The sequence below is a fragment of the Protopterus annectens genome, chromosome 4.part0, assembly GCF_019279795.1.
Source record: "Protopterus annectens isolate FY-2018-M chromosome 4.part0, PAN1.0, whole genome shotgun sequence".
NCBI classification, from domain to species: Eukaryota; Metazoa; Chordata; order Ceratodontiformes; family Protopteridae; genus Protopterus; species Protopterus annectens.
In genome coordinates this window covers 1318282766-1318302792 of record NC_056733.1, presented here as the reverse complement: position 1 = coordinate 1318302792, position 20027 = coordinate 1318282766, and positions in this window count along the sequence as shown.

Genomic DNA, 20027 nt, shown 5'->3' with positions numbered 1-20027 from the left:
AAGAGAGGGCAAAGTTCACCATGGTAGCCAAGTGGTTCCTTTCACAGGGAAAGGATTTCAGCAGTCCGTGGTTTTGGAAATGCAGCTTCGGAGAAGTGGGGTCGGGTAACTAACACTCACTGAAATGTACTTTTGTTAAAAGAAGGTAGACCCATATATATATATATATATATATATATATATAGATATATATATATCTATTTATATATGTATATATATAATATATATATTTATATATATATATATATATATATATATATATATATAGCCAGATTACCTATGGTTCATCGATGTTTATTTACAAGGACTTGTGAATATATATATATATATATATATATATATATATATATATATATATATATATATAAAATTAGAAGAGGGTGCCCCCAAATGAGGCTGCAGAGGACTTGCCCTGTCCCATAAAAAAGATGTTTTTTTTATTTGTTTTTTGATGGGTTTAGTTTAACTCATTTAATGTTCAATGTTCTGCAGTTCGATTTTGTGACTGTATTTCCAAGTTGTTAATAACTCAGAATGTTTGTATTAAATGTTTCATACCTACAGTATAGCTATATGAAGACATTTATTTTTATGATCTTAAATAAAGCTGATGTTGAAATTTAAGTTCTTTCACTTTTTCTTTCATTTCTAGAGACTTTGCAGATGATAAAACTTTTCCACTTCGCATCTTCCGTTTTCTCCTGCTACTATTGTCCCCGCTGTCTTCTGTTTTCCCACCTCTGTCATTCTTGGATTTTCTATAAACTTGTCAGGATCCACTGCAAAAAAATCCACACCTTGGAATACTAATATTACTGACTTAGCTATTCAGAATAATTTCTAGGCTCCATACCACTCAGCTGCCCTGATTTTACAGAATGTTCCTGATTTGACCTATATTTCGCCCTGTCAATTGAAAAATGTTTGATTTTCTGCTAAATCACTGAGGATTGCAGTCAGTCAGTAATGCCAGACCTTAGAGATTCATACTTATTATTATTCAGAAAGTTTGTGTTTTTGATTAACTAGCTGTTCAATAAATTTTCAAAATGAATTAGTGCAACATTTAAAATTGTCCCGCATTTTGAGCCTTTGTGCCCCCCAACATTATTTTTGTATTTGTCTTTAACTCTAAAGCAAAGACGTTGCGAGCTTTGCCAGGTAGCAGGGGATGTGACCCATTTTTGTTCTTCATTAATTTTTTAATCTCTCTCGCTAGATCAGGCTCTTTTCTCTGTGCTGCAAGAAAAATTATACACAACACTTTATAGTGTCATCTAACTGTCACTTCTTTTCTCATTTTGTCATTTCATATGCCTGCTCCCTGGCACTGTTAAAGTGGAACTCACAGGCTGCGTGGCATGTCAGACTGTCAGCTTAGAAAATGAAAACAGCCATAGTTATAGAAAGGCTATGGTACACATACATAATCAAAAAAACTTAACTGACAAATAGATGCAGTGGAATGAGCTATCATCAGAAATTCAGTTATCTGGGGACCATGAACCAGACATAATTTACTTTATCTTTTTTTGTTAACTATGAAAACCCAATGGACACAAGTATCCCTTTCCAGAGGCAACCCAGGGTACTGTCTGCTCAAGTGACTTGCACAGTCATGCTTCAGAAAACAGAGGTGGTAGGAATCAAACCTGCACCCTTGATTAAAGGAAGCAACTTATTAACATCTAAGAGCATAATCTTCTGCACTAACTGTACATAATATCGTTAAAAGAAGGCACAGTCAGTGGTTAGAGCAACCATTAGGTACTTAGAACCATTACAGAGCAACAACCTTATGTAGAGAGCTGCTGATTACATTACAACCAATGGCATTGGAGACCTTTTGGCATTATCCACTGTATTGACTTAGTTTCTTCCTTTGTTCTCTCTATATATCTCTTTCTTCTGAACTAAGTCAGTTGACTGTAGCAACATTGTATAACTATTTTAGTGAAAAAAAAATTTTGAAACAGCATTCACAGAAGTCTGAAATTATTATTATTATTATTACTGTGATTATTATTATTAGTAGTAGTATTAATATATATATATATATATATATATATATATATATATATATATATATATATATATATATTTTTTGCAGTTGAGGTAGGCCCCCATCACATTTCCCTATAAGAAAAATTGTGCACCCTGCATTTCTACTTGAACTATTCTCTAGTTGCTGAACTTCAGGCTAAGGGAAGTTTTTGCACCTACAATATGACTTTGATGATTTATATTAGCAACAGCTACCATTGTATAGCTCATTTGCACCCAGTATTTTCCAGTTTCTTATTTCAGACAACGCATTTCAGAACTTTTTTCATTACACAATATCTTTAAAGAAATGAGGATGCTACATTCCCAACAGAATGTTAATACTCTTAGGAGCATAAATCTTACACTCTTTAAACTTATTTCACTTTGGATAAGACATGACCTCCCAGTACGATTGGTAATACAGTTATAAACACAACTTTTGCAGCCAGTAGCAGCTCAAGTAATACTTTACTGTTTATGATCAGAGATAAATTTCCTTCTAGACACATGGATTTTAATATTCTTTATACCAATAAATATAGTTTTGTCAGTTGTGTTATTAAATTATATGGTTATACATTCAGGAGTTTTGAATCTTGCCTTAACTACTTTAAATTTGGAAGATATGATGCCTGATTTGGTGCACACATAGTTCTCCTTAAAGGAGAAGACACTGCCACTCCGCTATTAAAAAGTTTTTTTTTTAAATTTTATTCAGTTAGTCCTTTTGAAGTCTGCCGTCCCTAAAAAGTGCCACACATTGCGGACTGCCCCTTTCACCTACCCCTAGCTATGCCACTGGAACCTATACCAGTGGAAAATAAAATATTCATAACATTAAGGATATTAGCTACTAGTACATACTAGAGACCCACAGGGATATACTATGGATGTTACAGGCCTCAGCTTCCAGAATATTGCACCAATTTCTTAATGCTGTGCTACAACATGCAAGGGAGTGCATCAATTTTCAATGTACAGCAGGGAAAAGACCAAGAGCAATTCTGTGCTGTGGCACACTTTCCTGAAGGTTTGGGGGCCATAGACTGCACTCAGGAATAAAAGACCCACCTGGTAAACATGGAAGGACATACATCAACAGGAAGGGGTCCCACTCAGTCAACTGCCCGGTTGTTTGTAATACCTGAGGGATCATCCTCAATGTGTGTGCAGGCAACCCAGGCAGTTATCATGACTTACACATATGGCATACCTCGCAGTTTCACACAAGGTGTACTTGGAGTGATGTTCTAGAAATCTCCTGCGTGATGCAGGTTATGCACTGGAACCATAGCTCATGACACCCATCAGAAATGCACACACACCCACAGAGGGAGGTTACAACAATGACCATGCTCAATGTAGAAAAATCATGTGTTTGGCATGCTGAAGTCATGGTTCCATTGTCTAGGCACATCTAGGGGTACTCTGTGGTATGATCTAGGCACATTTGCAGAAATTCTGACAGTCTGTGCCATATTGCACAATATCTTCTTGATGAAACAGCTGCAACAGGGAGAGCCAAGACCACACATTCCTGAACCACAGGCAGGGGCAATACCTCCAGCACATACAGATGAGGATTCTAAGGGAGAACCTCCTTTTGCAGAGGTAGCCAGCAGACATAGGCATGCACAATATGCCCTTGCCCTGGCTAAGAGGCAAAGTATAGCATGCACACTCACCACCTAAGACTTAAAGGTTACTGTACACAGTCAGCAACTGGGAGGCAAATGATAGTACAATACTCACTAGCAAAGGAATACACATAACAACCTAAGCACACACAAATATTAAAAATGATACCATCTGATGTTCACAAATGTTACTTACCTATGCAATGTCTGTGTATGGATAGCATCAGACAGAGACAACCCCAAAGGGCATGACTCATAACTGCAGTAGTGTCAGGGTAGGTGTGGAACATATAGATCTGAAGTAGTTAACTTCATTTTATCTGCAACCTGTGGGTATACGAATCTATATCTGATCCGAGCTGGCAACTTTTTTCTAGCGTCTGCTCCAAGCTCTGAGTTCCTCTCCTTACCCATAATGACATACCATCTCCTATCTTCCCTCAGATCTTGTTTGCCATGCTAGTAGTGTGCATCATGGTCTCCTTTGCTCTGAGCTAAAAAGGGATAGTAAGTGGAATTTTTTGATTATATCTAAGTGTGCTTGTCTAGGATTACCCTTCCTCCCCTTCTGTAATAACGAGTTGGTCGTTAGTGTAAAAAAAAATAAATAAAAGATTTTTGTATTAGAATAGTACTCAGGCCTGCCCTTCCCATACCTGTGTGTGTGTTTTTGTTGGGAAGGTAGTACCTTTACCTTTGAGTGCAGGACTATGGCTTACCAGCCAAAGCCTGTGTTCAAAAAATGTACAGAGTGTGGCCATAAGCTTTCCCCTGCTGATGGTCACACTCTGTGTGTGATATGTTTAGGAGTGACACATTTATCCACCCAGTGTGCTATCTGTTCAGGCTTCAACCCCAGGGCCCTTAGGGATCATAAGGCCAAGCTAGTTACCAAAGGCCTTCTCCCCATTGCCATGCTGGATTCTGCCTCGGCCTTGGTTGCTAGCCCACCTCCACAGACAGGGACTCAACCTTCCTCTTTGTCTGGTGATGGGTCCTCTAAGGACAGATCTTCAGTCAGTGAGTCTGACAAAGATAAAGAAAAAGAAAAAGAAAAAAAGAAGGAAAAGGAAAGATGCAGAGAAGAAAGGGAGAAAAAGAAAGACAGGCATTACAAGTGATCCCCAGGCAGGGAGCTCTTTCTCAGCCTTCATCCAAGACAATGAGGCCTGTTTCTCCTCGGCTCCAGTCACCACATTTCTCACCGGAGCCATTGGAACATTCGGACCTGAGGTCCTCCACCCCTCTGTGCAGACCAGCCAGATCCAAGTCGGTGGCCTCTTCCAGGTTGACTCGGAGCCTATTGGAAATGGATACGGACAGGATGATGCGGAGATTTCTTCAGACCCAAATTCAGATGGAAGTCTTGCCAGGTCCCTCTCCCTCTGAGGAGTGACCTCCATGCCTCTTTTCTGCCCCATCTCTCCTTCCCCGATCCATGCTTCAGCTTCGGGGTTCTTGGATCAGAGGTTCTTTGGAGCTGGTAGCTCGGCACCGACAGTTCCTCCAACCTCAACTCCGGCTGTTACCTTGAGTTCCTTGGATCTGACTTGTTCTGATCCGAGTGATTCTTGGAGCCATGGACAGGGAGTCGGACCCGAGGGAATAGATTCTTCAGCTCCAACTCTTTTGGAGCCAACCCGCTCCCTCGCACCTCAGGCTACCCTGTCTTCGGCCCCGGTCCCCACTTTGGATCCAAGGATGACTTCTCCCTCGGCCTTCAAAGTGGTGGAGAGGGTTCTCTCCCAGGGATTGAGACCCCAGCCCATTCCCTCAGATACCATCCAGGCCCCCCTGGATTTGGCTACGACTCCCTTCATCCTGTCTCAGGGACAGCCCGTGCCAGAGGATCCCATGGTCATTTTCCCCAAGGAAACCCCTGCGGCTTGCAGATCCCCTTCTGAAAGTCGCACTGAAGAGGGCCATCACAAGCACAAGTGTAAAAGGAGGCACTTGGACTCCCCCGAGTCCCTCACCACTGACACTGACTTAGATGAAGGAGAAGGTTCCCCCAGGTCACCTCCCAAAGATGTCTCCTTTGGAGAAATTATGGAAATCCTTCGTCAGAGGGGAGGTTGGTCAGCCCCCAAACCTTCTGGGGATGAATCAGTATTCCTGGAGGCCTTTGGCATGGGCCCATCTACTTGCTGGGTGTCCCCACCAGCAGACCCCTTGGTGGACCTCATCACCACGAGGGCATGGAAGGAGCCTGACACCGTAAAGCCCATCCCCAAATGTCCTGACAAGGTTTTATCTCCTCCTTCTGATAGACAACCCTGGTCAAAAGGAGCCCCAGTTGATGCTATGTTGGTCGCAGTGGCCACAAAGAAGTAACTAGCCCAGGAGAATTCCTTAGTCCACCCTCCAGACAAAGGAGTCCAGGCCAGTGGATAGGTTTGGGAAGCGAGTATATTCTTCAGTGACCTTTTCTATCCATGCGCTGAATTATTTGGCACATGTGATTTGACTTCAGTGAGACCTTGCTTCGGAATTCTCTGGGTCACCCCCAGAGTCTTTATTGCCACAGGACAGACAGCTGTTCTCAGTCAAAATGTCTACTCTGAAGTCAGTCTCAAATACATCTATGTCAGTTCACGGACCCTTTCAAGGCGTCATTTATCAATGCTCCCTATGACGGATCTTCCCTCTTTGGGAAGACAGTACGTGACACACTGGTCCAGAGCAAAAAGGACGGGACGACTTTGTCTGTCATCATAGTCCGCTTCTCTAACCCTCAGTGGTCCTCCTCTAGGAATCAAAGAGGGCAGAAGAAGATGTGGTTCCAAAAATCTCAGTTTTCCCGGGATTCTCAGGACAGCTATTCCCCCAGAGGCAGAGGGAGACAGGATTGACGCCGACCCAGAGGTAGAGGGGGTCCCAGGAAGTTTGGGTCTAGGGAACCCTTTTCTGATAGACCCGGTCAGCAGCCCTGAGGGGTTGCCCAACTGTCCTACTCTGGAGGCAGTCGGGGTCCGATTGTCCTTACACCCAGCGGCATGGTAATCCATTACGACAGATCGCTGTCTTCTTCAGATGATATCCAGAGGTTACTCTTGTCCTTTCATTGCCCCTCCAAACATTACAAAACACCTCCCAGATGTTCCACCCACTGACAGGGAGGCCGCAGCTCTAGAGGTTTCAAAGCTGCTTCTCAAATGAGCCATCAAAAAGGTCCCCCCTGATCAGTCCGGATTAGGCGTCTACTCAAGGTTCTTTTTGGTGCCAAAAAAGATGGGGGACCTCAGGCCCATTCTAGACCTGTCAACATTAAAACTGTCGGTAGCAAAACAGAGATTCCGGATGGTCACCCTACAGTCCATTCTACCTTATCTCCGAGAGTGCAACTGGATGTGCTCATTAGACATTCAGGATGCTTACTACCACATCAAAATACAAAGAAGCTCCAGGAGGTTTCTGCTCTTCCAGCTGGGAGCCAGTCACTTTCGGTTCAGGGCCCTACATTTTGGTTTCACCACAGCCCCCAGGGTGTTCACCAAGGTAATGGCAGTTGTAGTGACCCACCTGAGGCTTCAGGGTATTCAGGTGTTTCCTTACCTGGACGACTCACTCTTCGCTGTGCACAACAAGCATCACTTGTGTCTGGCCCGAGATTATTTCATTCTGTTAGCAGACCTTCTGGGAATTACAGTCAATGTTCACAAATCCCATTTGCAACCAGTACAAATTCTAGACTTCATTGGGGCACAGTTAGACACTTTGCAGATGAAGGTATTCCTAACTCCAGACAAGATTCTACATCTCAGGGGCCACATAGCTCAGATAGCGAACTCCCAGTCTCCGAAGGTGAGTGAGGTTCTCCGGGCTCTGGGCTCCATGGCTGCCACCATATCTATTCTGCCATATGCCTTCACATGCGGGTTCTTCAATGGACTCTGGCTGTCCAGTGGTATTGGCTAGACCTACCCATGGAGTTTCCGATCAAAATCAGCCACATCTGCAGGACATTTCTTCTTTGGTGTTTAACTTCACCAGAGATATCAAAAGGACACCCATTTGCGTCACCCTCAGTCCAAACTACAGTGATCATGGATGCCTCCCAACTCGGGTGGGGGGACACTGTTTGGGAAGGACAGTCCAAGGCACGTGGTCCCAGACAGAGACCAATTTGCACATAAATGTTCTAGAGATGAGGGCAGTGCTTTTAGCGTGGAAGCCTTTCACACAGTCCTCCCTCTCGGATTGATTGCAATTCAGTCAGACAACATGTCAGTCGTCTGGTATATCAACAAGCAGGGGGGGACCAGATCCTACCCTCTATGTCGCAAGGCCATGAGAGTGTGGGAATTGGCGATTTCCACCGGTCAGTGTCTGATAGCAATGCACATCCCGGGGCACTCCAACATTTTAGCGGACAGATTGAGCCGGGCCATTCTGATGCCTTATGAGTGGTCTCTGAAACAGTCAGTAGCGGAGGAGATTTTCCTGGCTTCGGGTCAGCCTTGCTGCGATCTCTTCGCATCTCCTTCCAACGCGAAGTACAGTGAGTTCTTCGCTCTGATGCCCTCACCAGGGGAAGTCCCCAGAGATGGTCTAGTCCATGTTTGGCCCCTGGGCTTCTGTATGCTTATCCACCTTTACCTCTCATTCTGAAGTTTCTTCAGAAAGCTTGCCGACTACGGTGCAAAGTGATCCTCATTGTCCCATTCTGGCCTCATCAGGTTTGGTTCCCATTCCTTTGGTCACATCTATTAGCTCCCCCATGGGTTCTGGATCCCTGCCTGGATCTAATTTCCCATCCGTCGGGGACATATCCACCCAATCTGGGCAGCCTCAAGCTAACACATTGGTTGCTCCAGTTCCGTTAATCGCCAGGACTCCCGGTCTTTCATCCCAGGTTAAATCTATTCTAGTAGCCTCTCTTAAAGACTCCACTAGGAAACTATATTGCAGTAAATGAAAGCGATTTTCCATTTGGGCTTCACAGAGAGAAATAGATCCCTTTACAACTCCTGTTCCAGTGGTGTTGGATTTCTTGTCTGGTATCTTTCAGCAAGGAGCTAGTTCCTCCACAGTGAAAGTACAATTGGCAGCCATTTCCAGTTTTCACGTTTGGGAAGACAACATGGCCTTGGCCTCCTCTAGACTGTGTAAGGCTTTTCTTAAAGGTACATTTCTGCTACGGCCCCCTGTCAAGGATTCTGTACCTCCTTGGGACCTTACTTTTGTTTTACAGGCATTGGTAGCCCCTCCTTTTGAACCCACAGCTTTGGTGGACTTAAAATTTTTGTCCTGGAAAACAGCTTTCCTAGTCACCATCACTTCGGCTAGGAGAGTTTCTGAGCTTCAAGCTCTGTCTGCCATGCCTCTGTATTTGGTCTTCCATAAGGATAGGGTTTCCCTCCATACTAACCCTTCCTTCTTACCTAAAGTGGCATCTGAAACAAGCATAAACCAGTCCATTAATCTGCCCATTTTCTTTCCCAACTTTCAAAATAAAAGTGAATACAGACTCCATTTGTTGGATGTTCATAGACAACTTAGTTTTTATCTTCATAGAACGAAGTATTTTTGCATGACTGACCAATTGTTTGTTTCCTTTTCCAAAGCATTTATGGGAAAAGCTATTTCTAAAGTTTCTTTAGCCAGATGGATCACTTTTTGCATTTCACATGCATACAAAGCAAAAGGTTTATCTCCTCCTGGTATAGTTAAGGCTCACTCTACCAAGTCCATGGCGACTTCTGCTGCTATTTGGTCCAGGGTACCTTTGGATGATATTTGCGCAGCAGCGACATGGGCCAATTCACATACCATCATTTCCCATTACAAATTGGATCTGATTTCGAGGGTAGATCGTCCTTTGGCTCTGTGGTGCTCAGGAATATCCTTCCATAAGGGCCTCACAGGATCAGAGTAGCTGGGGACTCTGTCCCAGAGGTTTCAGATAAAATGAAGTTAACTACTTCAGACAAAGAAGTTATGTACTCACCATAACGTTCCATCTGAGTAGTTATACTTCATTTTTCTGCAACATTCCCTCCCTCCATCCCCCGGACCTTATCCTGTTTTCATGTTGGTTATTGGGTTGAGTTGCATATATATTGTTAGTTGCAGCAAACTCGATCTGAGGGAAGATAGGAGATGGTAGGACATTATGGGTAAGGGGAGGAGCTCGGAGCTTGGAGCAGATGCTAGAAAAAAGTTGCCGGCTCAGATCCAATATGGATCTGTATACCCACAGGTTGCAGAAAAATGAAGTATAACTACTCAGATGGAACGTTATGGTGAGCACATAACTTCTTTTTTATACTGTCAGTCTCGTACCTATCCACTTTGTGCATTAGACATATATGCAACAAATGAACATCATTCTCACACGTTGGGGAGAGCCAATATCCACTTGTCACCAAAAGCACATGGATGCAGACCCTCCCATAGCAAACATAGCATCACAGACACTGCCCAATCCAGTGTGTCACTCATCCTATACAATGATTCACTCACATGGTTGAGGTAGTCATGCTTAGAAAATGATAACACAATACTTTAAAGTAACCTAACTAACTTGGACAGCACAGTAAGAATCTGCCATATATGTAGTATACCAGCAGGGAAATTTTAAAATTGCATACATCACAAAAATTATTTTTTCCATTGCACATTGAAATACATTAATAGTATGAAAACAAAAGCAGTTTGCGTATAAAACAAATATACGTTATGAAACAGTGCAGTGATTTGTAGAACAATCTCTTCCAAGTAACTCCTTCCACTTTCATAACTACACCATTACCTTTCAATAGTATAGAGTCAGCCCTTTGAGCACTGTGAAGATGCAAATGAGATGTGAAATCATTAATGTTCATGAATACCAAAAAAAATAACTTGAAGTATGGGATGTAAACATGGTGTAAGTAGCTACATGATTGCATGCACATACCCTAGGACTGCAGGAAAGAGCAATCACAATTGTTAGCTGCTAATGGCTCTCCACTGTTTGCTCTGACTACAACAACAAGCGATACTGAAGTGGCTGTTCTCTCTGCAGTGTTTGTATCATGCAGAGTAAACTTAAAATAAAAAGATGTAAGCACCTTGGGAGTTATGCGAACAACCTTAACAACATTTACATCCTTGTACTAAGAGCACAATGCCCATCATCCACTTAAAATCCATCATCAGCCATATGTCACATTGAAACAAAGATGCAAATAAATGGCCATGACATTGCATTTCTGTAGTTAAGCTGAGAGGAGGAGAATATGGTCAGAAAATAATGAGAAGAAACATCAACCAGTGTTGGCAACCTGACATTAAAATGGTGTGGGCTATTAGCAGCTTAAAGTGTTTGTCAGTATCCCATTGATCTAGATATATTCAAACAAATGAGAAAGGAAGAATTTCTGGTCCTGGGTTGGTGGCAAAAGGAATAGAAAACACAACAGTGCATGTTATTATAGCACTAAGCTGAGGGTTCAGTTTCAGATAGTGTGCTGTCTGACAGAGTTAATGCATGTTTTCTGAAGAATATGATCTGGTTGTAACACACACAGATCGAGGAAACTTCACAATCCTGCCTTTTCACTATTCTTCCCCTATATTTCTTAATAGTGTAACAATTCCTTTTTTGTGTGTTCCTCATTTGTCTGTGTTTTGGTAAAGCGCCTTCTTGAGCGACAGCATTTCAGAGCAGTGAATGAGAGTCAACTGACCAAGATACAAACTAAGAAATTTAATTTGACATGCCGTCAGTAGGGCATTTTAGAATGGAACAGATACGCTTTGCCACACACTCTGAACAGCAATAACAGAAGAAATTTTATGTTACACCTCAGTAACACTGTAGCACAAAGGTTAAAGGAAATTATTTTAAAGAAACAGGAAAGACAATGCAACACTGGAATCCAGCTTGAAGCCCTATGCTGTTTGGAATGTTTGCAGCAGATATGAAAATGCAGCTCATGGTTTGTTGTGTGCAAAGTAAGTAGTTACACAATTTTTTTTTTGCCTGTGTAATTTTCGCATGGCTTATCAGAGTGCAAACAGAGCTCACAAGTGAAGGAAAGAGTGAACAATTTCATTTCTGTTATCTCCGTTAGCACAGACAGTTTTGGCACCAATGACCAGTATTTCTAATGAGTGAGTGATGTGCACATGCTGTAAACCTGTTTCCATGGCAGAAGCTGTAAATACAGTGATTTTGGCACCTTGACAGAGTTTCTCTGGAATTCAAATCCAGACAGTGTGAAGTGAATGTGGAAAGTATTACACCAGATGTACGATTTACTTTCATCAGAACATCATATACTTTTTTCCTGTTTCTTGTCTTGTGCACTGGCTTGCTGCTGAGTGGCACACTATTAAAATGACATGCTTAAGGAAAAAAACGCAGCATTTTATTTGGGCAGCCTTCTGTAGTGCAAATGCACTTAGCGGCAATGCACAGACATTAGCACTCTGGACCGTACTCAGTGGAGAGCACCCACTGTGCTTCTGTCTTTGTAGTACAGAGTATAAGTACACTGACTTTAGAGATAGAACACAGGTAATCCAGGTATTGCTTATGTTTACAAAGAGTACCAGAATGCAATTTCTAACAATACTTTGATTAGGAAGGTAACACTACATACAAATGGGTATCCTAATTATGTTTACTTCAATAAATGTCTCATTAATGCTTTGATAAATAGATTTTTTGTAAGTAGCATAAGTCATTAATAATTTATCTATGAAACACAGTTGACTGTGTGCATGTATGTGTGTGTGTGTGTGTGTGTGTGTGTGTGTGTGTGTGTGTGTGTGTGTGTGTGTGTGTGTGTGAGTGTGTATAATTGTTTAAGCAAGATAATTATGATAATGAATTAAAATGCACTTGCATATCAATGATGGGCAGAATACTTAAGTTAAAATCATATTCTCTCCTCAAATAGACCAACTCTATGTTTAGGAAAGTATGGGTAGTAAAGTGTGTACATATCATACCCCAGCCTGTAACAAACAGCTCATGAAAGCCTATCCATCTCACATACATTTACAAACAGTAATGCTGCCTGTTTCATAGGAATCCATTCCACAGGACTTCCTAAAGTCACACATATGCAGGCCTATCTAAAATACATCTCCATTCATACTGAATGCAGTTTATCTGTAATGAAGATGGTTGAAAGGCAGTTCTCCTGTAGCACTGACAATTAATTCCCTTGATAGAAATATATGCATTATTTCTTCCTTAGGTTTGATTTCCACATTGGTCAACTAACTTTTTACAAAGTGGAGTTCCAGAAAATTATGTGCCAATTCATCTTACTTAACGTCCAAGAATAATAATCCAAGCCATTTAGCATGTCAGTGTTGACCATCTGAAAAAGTGTGACTAGTCTGAGTATCACACATGGCAAATCTCACTGCCATGTTTTGCACCTTCATTGCTGTTTGATAAAATATCTTCCTGCTTGTTTGCCAGTGCCTCTCTGTGCTTTCCATTGTGCAAATTCAGTTGGCATAGTTGTGCATGTTTGTGCACTAGCTTTTAAACACAAGATTTTTATCTGGAGCCAGTTTATACTTAGATTTGCTGTTGGCTTCTGCATGGCTGATGAGGGAAATTATGATGCTAAATTTGGAGCACAGAGGTGGGGTGTTGAGGAATCCAGGATTTTTATGATACTCCATGTAAAGCACTGCAGTTGTAGACTACTGCAGGAGGACAATAATGGGTCTCAGTAAAAGACTGAGGCTTGAAATTGGTTAGCCAAGGATGTCTTCAGTGAAACAGACATCCCACGCACTGGAGAGAATTGTTGTCACCACTATAGTGACCTAAAGTGGCACAAAAAAGACCTTGTTTGTCGATGGGAGGACGAGTTTAGAACTGCTGGCATCCCTTATTTGTGTAAGTATACTGACTTATCTGTACTAAATGATATAAAATACAGTACCCAGACAAAACTGTTATTTAATATGCTTTCATGCCTTTCTTTTCAGTTTTACAGTTGCTGAAGACATTGAAGTGACCTGTGAGGTGTACCAAGAGAGGTTAACTCACTTCAGAGAGGAATGGGGTACATATGTATCAGGTCTTACTGTAAGCATAATAAATATTGTAATAGTATGCAGTATAACAATACTGTAATAAATAGTTGTACTTATGATGTCATATTGGTGCAGTTGATTAATGGTACAACAGAGTAAGACCTTCTCATCATATCTGGATGCGCAAAGGTTTATACACTGGATAATCAAAACAGAGTGAGACTTTCTCATCATACCTGGATGTGGCAAAGGTGTATACACTAGATAATCAAAACTGTTTCTTTTCTGAAATTATATAGTCATGTCATATGCCATGGATCTAATTCTCTACCTTTTTGTTTCACCTCCCCCCTTCTCTCTCATTTTTTGGTGGGGGGGGTATTTTACATGGCTTAAAAATGTTCTGTTGTCACACATGTCTGCTGACATGCAACACACAGAGGCAGACTGACCACATTGGATCAGCTTGGCCTGCCATCCCTCCACAGGTTGCAGTACCCATACTCAGCACTTTATTACTTATTTATTTATTTATTTATCTATCTATTTATTTACTTATTTATTTGACATTTGACTAGGTTGGTCCAACTGGGAAGATGACTTTTTTCAGTGGAGACCCAAGAAGAAAAGCTCCAATAGTACAAGGGGACCCTGAAGTACTTACTGCTTCTACAACCCCTGGCCTACCTACCACTTCTGCATCAGGTAGATCTGCCCCAGCAGCTGATACACTGGTACCCTCCAGGAGTAGTATCAAAGAGGTGGTTATTTTTTCACTCACCAAGAACTGACAGGGCTGGTGAAGTGTATAGAAAGGGGCCTCAGTGCCCAAATTTTCTATGTCAGAAAGGTGGTTTGTCACATTGCCAAGATGATGCCACATCAAACACTGACACAGGAAACTGAGATAGGAGACAATGATGATATTTCTGAGGGTGAGGACTAGTCTCACTGTTCTCAGGTTTGACTTGAGTCCACCTCTGATGTCCCCTACCTATCCCCAATCATGGTGTCTCCCAACCTTCTGTGTCCATCACCATCCTTGTCTGTCTTGCTTGTCCTGCATGTCTGGACCTGCTTCCTCACCTAACCTTCTTACCTGACCCTCGCATTCCTAAGCACCTCCCCAAAAATTCCTCTCTATTTGAAAGTAAAAAAAAGTAAAAAATGGGCACCTGACTCATGAAAAAATAATGATCCATACCTAGCTCTCCACTTCACCTATGTGTCTTCTTGACACACCTGATTTGGTACAATTGGCTGTTTAACATCATTCCATTGTTGTCACCTACCCTTTGTGTGGTGATATTCCAAGTTCAGCAAATTGTGGCTACACTTCTACATTTATGCTGTGAAAAGAGCTATGGTTCTCTCCCACTACCTTCCTACAACTTCCTCTGTTCTTTCCCCTGTGTCCTCCTGTCTGCTTAAACCCCCCAATTTCACCACTTTTCTGTAAACTCCTTTGTCACATGTTTAATCTAGTCAAATTATATAATCACACACAACACACAGAGCTAGAAATGGCCCATACGAAAGCCTTCAATTTCTGTCCTCAACCTTTGCACTGAGTTTGGAATCACACACAATGCTGAGTAACAGTGAATGTCTGCTCATGTCCTATGGCAAAACCTAGTCAGTTATTACCATCACCTGCAGTAGTCTGGTTATCTTCAAGCATAGGTGCTTAAACAAGCTGTGCTAGTGGAATACAGAGTAAAGGAAATCACTGGCAACGGTTACTCTAACAGCTGACTATTGGATGCACTCAAGCACAACATCCTCTGTAGAGTGCTGGCAAAAATAGTTGAAGATTCATTTTTGACCATAGCATTAAAGGTTTGATTCCAGATGTATGTCACAGTATTTCTTACTGTGATGTTGTACTTCTAAGGTATATTTCATGACACATATCATACTTTTTATCCAGTTAGGCATTTGCCAACAAATTCATGACCATAAGGAAGATTTAGTAAACCACCTTATTCTAATCATGTCTTCATCAGGTTTTGCCTCTCCTACAGCTTCTTGATCCCTAGATCCATCACTTAATGATACAGGACATGACTGATGAATACTGAGGACACACCATAAAGATGTGCATTAATGACCCATAACACCACCCTTTCATATTTGTCTGTATATCTGTCTCTATCTTCACCCCTTCTCTCTATCATTCTTTAGGTTTTTGGATGCAAATGTCATGTTATGGCATTTTCTGTCTGCCATTACTTTGCTGAAGAGTAAAAGCTACGTCTTCCATTGGCTGAATAGGTTATCACTGTCCTTTCAAAGGTGTTATTTTGACATCCCAGCAAAACCTGGAACATTCAGGAACTATTCTAAGTCTAACCTTCTGCTATTAAGTGACAACCTGGCAAAATTTCAAGCCCCCATAAACCATGAGAACACTGCTGCTTATGCAGAACTGCCCCCAGAAACCCTGTACAAGCATGTTAATAGCTGCATAGAGGCAGCTGTACCCACCAGGAAGAAGTACAGAACTAACAAAAAAAAAAAAACAATCCACCCTGGTTTAATCAAAAAATCAACAGGCTGTGCAACAGGAGGAAGAAAAGCATGGCAAAAATTAGGAGGTGCAGCACCCAGCAGGATAAAAACACTTGCATCAAACTAAATAAACAACTCAGAGGACATATAAAGTCTACTATAGCCAAATTTGAGCTAAGTTTGGCCTCCAGGGCCAAGGATAACCACAAAACATTCTTTAGCTATGTCTGTAATCTCAAAGGCAATACACAGTTGTGTGCAGAGCTCATTGTAAATGGAGCCACCTATACTGAGCCAGGAGACATAGCAAACCTGCTGGCTGATAAATTCAGCTCCACCTTTACCCCTCTCTCCCCCTCAACCTTCCCTCAGGAAATATCATCAAATATAACCCCCCTTACTATCAGTCGGGAACAGGTCCTTAATGCTCTCTCTAAGACCAAGGACACTGCATCAATGGGCCCAGACAATATACCAGGATTCCTTCTAAATAGCATGAAACATGAACTAGCAGGGCCTCTGGAATTACTATTTAACTGTAGCCTCCAAACAGGTTTCATGCCTCATGAATAGAGAAAGGCAACAAACATCCCTCTGCACAAAGGTGGGCCATCTACAGACCCTGGAACCTACTGACCTATAAGTCTCACTAGTCTTATATGTAAATCCATGAAAATAATTATTATGGAGATGATCAATACAGATATAGTAAATCTCCAGACACTGGACCTAATGCAGTTTGGTTTTGCCAAGGCCAGATAATGCCTATTAACATGGTGGACTTCTTTGAGAAGGTCACCAAAGCAATGGATGAGGGCAAAATCATTCACACTGCCTACATTGACCTGGCTAATGCATTTGACACAATACCCCCCCCCCCCTTGGGCATCGTTGACAAACTCAAGAGGTTAGGTACAAACCTGTATGTCACCCGGTGGATAGCCAAATGGCTCACAGACAGGACCCAGGAAGCTAGAATTGGGGAGTCCACCTCTACAATAGAAGGAGGAAGCTACTACATGATAGAGCAAAATCCCAAAAAGGGAAGGCATCTCTGATCAGTATTAGCAAAAAACTACGGGCACTCATAAAATCGTCTAAGGCCAGCTTCGAGAGAAAAATTGCACAGGACACTAAGGATAATCACAAGGCTTTCTTTAGTTATGTTAGGAACCTGGGTGGGAATTCCCAGATATGCTCAGAATTAGTCCAAAATGACAAAAAATACACTAAGCCCACAGACATTGCCAACATCCTAGCTGACAGGTTCAGTGCAAACCCCCCCCCACCAAAAGGGCAAATATCTATCCCAACAGAGTGCTGCCCCCCTGACATCTCAGATGCTCAGGTAAGAGCCGCCCTCTCCAAAGCAAAAAACACAGCATCAATGGGACCAGATGGTGTCCCGGGCTGCGTCTTACATGAACTCCAAGAAGAGCTAAACCCAAACATAAAACTACTGTTCAATCTTAGCCTTACTACAGGATATGTACCCAAAGATTGGCGTACTGCAACAGTGGTTCCTCTCCACAAAGGTGGTGCCTCAACGGATCCTGGAAACTATTGCCCCATAAGCCTGACTAGCTTGGTCTGCAAAGCTATGGAAAGGATCATCATGGACCTCATAAATAAAGATATTGGGGACCTACAGACACTGGATCCTACCCAGTTTGGCTTTGTTAAGGGCAGATCCTGCCTCTTAAACCTGGTCAATTTCTTTGAAACAGTCACCAAGGCCATTGACAAGGGGAAGGTGGTCCACACAGCCTACCTGGACCTCGCAAAAGCCTTCGATACAATACCCCACTCGGGCATTATAGATAAGCTCACCAGCTTATATATAAACCCCTATGTCACTAGATGGGTTGCAAACTGGCTCAAGGACAGAACCCACATGGTTAGAATTGCTGGAGCCATGTCAGACTCCAAACCAGTTACAAGTGGTGTCCCACAAGGCTCAGTCCTGGGACCTCTCTTGTTTGGTATATATTTCTCGGCGGTACAGGCCAACACAGAAGGACTGTGGCTGACCAAGTTCACAGATGACTGCAAACTGGGCACCATAATCAACTCTCCAGCCGACACAAGCATCCTTCAAAAGGGCCTCATAGAAACAGACAACTGGTGCCAGAGCCATGGCCTCAAGCTAAACGCCAAAAAGTGTATAGTCATCCCCTTTGGCAAAAACAAAGTACCCACAAATTACCACATAGGTGGTAATCCATTAAGTACAGAAGAAGTCATTAGGGACCTGGGGACCCAAGTTGATAGCAATCTCTCATTTGACAACACGTGGCCAAAGTGGTTAGAAAAAACATTTTATGTAGCCCACCTAATCATGAAGGGATTCACATCTAGATCAGGGGAGGTCATCGTGCCTCTTTACTCATCCCTCATCAGGCCCATAATTGAGTACAATGCCCCTTTTGGGATGTACCTTGCCAGACACCTGCAGCAACTGGAAAGACCCCAAAAGTACCTCACCAAGAGGATCAAAGGGCTCAAACAGATGCCATATGCTGCCCGGTTAAAGAAACTCCAGCTCTACTCAGTGGCATACCGCCTGCTCAGAGGCGCCTGACGTATAAAGCCATGTCCAACCCGGAATTAATGGACATGCTGCACCTCAGAAAATCCAAATCTTATCAAGCTACGTGCTCGAGAGACTTGAACCTCAGCACTGAAATAAATAGGACATGCTGGAGGGACAGATTCATAACCCAGAGGCTCCCTTCACTCTGGAATAAAATCCCAGTCCAGGTTAGGCAGAGTCCCACATTGATTCTCTTCAAGAGGAATCTTGATGAGTGGATGGAAGATCATAGGTTTACCCTAGCTATCACTTCTGTGTCACTGTTAGACAGAGGCACAGTATACTAACCTCAAAAAAAGGCATAGCAAAATTAATTTAAAATGGGTGGCGAAAGCCAAACACACTCTGGCTAGGCTTATAAATGCCCTAGGGCAGATAGCCTAGTATGAACCTATGAACTTATGAACCTACAAAGAGGCCAGTCACAAGTGGAGTCCCTCAGGGATCAGTTCTTGGATCAATCCTTTTTGGCATTTACTTCTCAGAAGTCAAGGCCAATGTCAGTGGTCTCTGGCTGACTAAATTTGCAGATGATTGCAAATTAGGAGCTGTCATTGAATCTTACACTGACACAAATGTTCTCCAGCAGGGGCTGACACAGACAAACAACTGGTGTCAGAGCCATGGACTAAAACTAAATGCCAAGAAATGCATAATAGTATCCTTTGGGAAGTCATCCATCCCTGGTAACTATCATAATGACAACACACCCCTTAGAGTTGACCCAGTAGTCAGGGTCTTAGGGACATACAAAGGTAGTAATCTAGCCTTTGACCATCAGTGGTGAAGAAATCATTCTATGTTATGCAACTTATAAACAAAGGTATGGCTTCTAAGTCCAAGGAAGTCATTGTTCCACTGTATTCGACATTCATCAGACATATCATTGAGTATAATGCCCCCTTTGGTATGTACTTAACCAGGCATATCCAACAACTGAAATGTCCACAGAGGTTCTTCACTAAAAGAATACAGGGCATAAGTAAAATATCCTATGCAGACAATCTCAAGGCCTTTTTCCAGTATTCTGTCTCCTATAGGCTTTTGAGGTGAGATCTATGCCTGGTATACAGGGCATTGTCAGACCCCACTCTGATGTACTTCTTGTATATACTAAAAACAAACAGCACCAGAATTACCCATTCTAAAGATTTAAACCTTGCCTGTGATATAAATAGGACCTGCTGGAGAGATAGCTATGTATCCCAGACACTACCCCATCTATGGAACAGGCTCCCCATCCATGT